Below are 2,581 nucleotides of genomic sequence, written 5' to 3'. Positions count from 1 at the left end.
TTCCAGGCCACAATATTTTGCAGAAACATATGGAAGTGTATTTATATTACTCCATTAATATATTTTACATTTACATATTTTTTATTTCAAACCATGTCATCCTGGTAATAAATAATGAGATACAAATTGACAATTAGTATTTTTATAGACAATATATTTACTGCGTATACAACCACACAAATTTGGAGACATAAAATTTATAATGTTGTGTTCTTTACCGAAGCTGAGCCGTTGACGTCCAGCGTGTATTGCGCGTAGACGCGACAGACGTTCGGTGATGAACAAATATATACGAGTACATATAAAATATGAGCTTCAAGTTAAGTATAATTTACAAAGCATGATCTTTCGTTACTTTGGTTGTCTAACTGGGTTTTCGCACATAAACTGTGACAGAAACACGTTATAGCGATCGGTAAATAGCTATCATAATAATAAATAAACGTGAAAGAATATAAATAAAAAAATAATATCTTCCTTGTTTGTTAGCGATTTTAATGTCATCCTACTAATGATAACAAAGGCTCTAATGCCGTACTAGATATACAAACTTTTGTTGTCAGATTTAGAGAAACTATTGCAGGCATCCACCAGAGGTCTGATAGGGGAGTCACGGTATAGGCAACATGTTTGTTAATCTTTCACATAACAAATTACCCTTTAATTTAGCAGTTTTTAGAAGCCTTTGCGCTTAGCCTGAACAAATAAAACTGATAATTCTTTGTTAGAAAACTATCAAAAAACATTGTAACACGAAAATTTAAATAGTGTTTAATAAAAGAGGTGTTGAAAGACATATCATTAATTTTTATTTAAACCATTAGTCTATTCAAACAAAGCGACCCCTTTAATTCACTACATAATATAGTTTATAAGCCAAAGTTTTTAATCAAAATAAATAACCCATTATCATACAAGAACTTCAAGATGCTTATATTGTAAAGATCAATAAATTGCCCACCATATTTAATAATTACTATAAATTGAACATAAAACTTATTTAAAATTTTACCATGTCAGGAGCTTGATTGTTGCCGATGGCAACTCTTTGAGTGCAACCTGGAAGATTATCACCAATTCTAATTTATAATCTTCATCATCTAATTTGTGGGATGGGTGAATTGAAACTCAATGGGATTATCACACAAGATCTTAGTTATTTTGATTTCTGTATGCGTTCAGCTCTCTTAAAAAGAGTATTATTGCAACTGATTTTTTTGTCTTCCTCATTAATGAAAAAAATATGTTTTTGAGCTATCCCCTTATTTTACCGATTAGTTAAAATCCTGAAACAATCAGGGTGTTTTTCCAACTGATATTATAATCCTGAAGAATTTAAGCTTTAACCTGGATATATCAATCTATCTTTTATGTTATTAACTCCACATTACAGGGCTATCTTTATATTAGTATAATGAATAGTCAACTAAAACCCTTTTTACAATAATTTTACCTCTAGACACTTTATTGGTATTAAACCATCATCAGTGTGTATGTACATTAACCTCTACACAAATCAAGATTATTTATTTCGAGGTTAATGTACATGCTGATGATGGTTTACTACCAAAACACTGTCTGGAAATAAAATAATTTCAAAAAGGGTTTTAGTTGACTATTCATTATACCAATCTATCTTTATTAGCTCAAACCAATAACTATTACTCTAATTTTTTATATTTAAGAACACTGCATAAAGTAAAATCTAATGTGCATTAATGTACTAAAGTACATTGCTATACAATTTTAATTTCTTGAAACCAATAATATATGTTCATCTCAATCTGGGTTCCAACAGATCTCGACAATTTCCCCTGTTTCTTTATTTCTTCATATAACAGTAACAACCGATTCAAATGAGCATACTTCTACTCTCCAGTTAATTTAAGGCTTTGTTGACCACAAGACAATCAGGGTAGGTTAAGGTAGAATATTTGAGTTTAGGCTGATATATGTTTATGAAAAGATGCTTTCTTCAGAATTTAATAGAATTTTTGTTTCGTGTGGACTTGCTGGTCACCTGGGGTCTCGGATCGTGAGAGGGTTTCCAATAATATCTTCCGTCATATAACATCTTAACACTATTTATTAATTTATTATTGATTTTGTTTTGAAAAACAAAACTTTTTTAAATTCCAGAACAGCTCCAGTAATTGGAACCAAAATTTGATAAAAATAAAGAAATTGATGTTACACATTTATACAAATTCAGTTCTTTATTTTGGTTCTAATTATTGAACTCTTCAAAACAAAACTAAGACTATGTTTTCTGATCGGAAAGGCATTTCAATGTTTGGATAAAGTTATAAACATTTATTTTCTAATAATATTTTGTTATTATTATTAATTTATATTATATTCCTGGAATTGATGCAAACAAAACATGTTCTATGTGTTTACGAATTTCAAGTCAGACATTATTTAAATGACTACAGTATTTCTTTACCTTAGTATCAGACTTACAGTTTTTGTGAACATTTGATTAAAATATTTTATGAAATAAATTAAACGGGTTATTCCATAAATCCTGGTATGTATGGAAAACCTGATAATAAGACTAAACACAGGAGAAATGTTGTCG

This window comes from Homalodisca vitripennis, chromosome 4, assembly GCF_021130785.1.
Source record: "Homalodisca vitripennis isolate AUS2020 chromosome 4, UT_GWSS_2.1, whole genome shotgun sequence".
NCBI lineage: Eukaryota > Metazoa > Arthropoda > Insecta > Hemiptera > Cicadellidae > Homalodisca > Homalodisca vitripennis.
The sequence above is the reverse complement of the archived record's forward strand: the minus strand, read 5'-3'. Positions refer to the sequence as shown.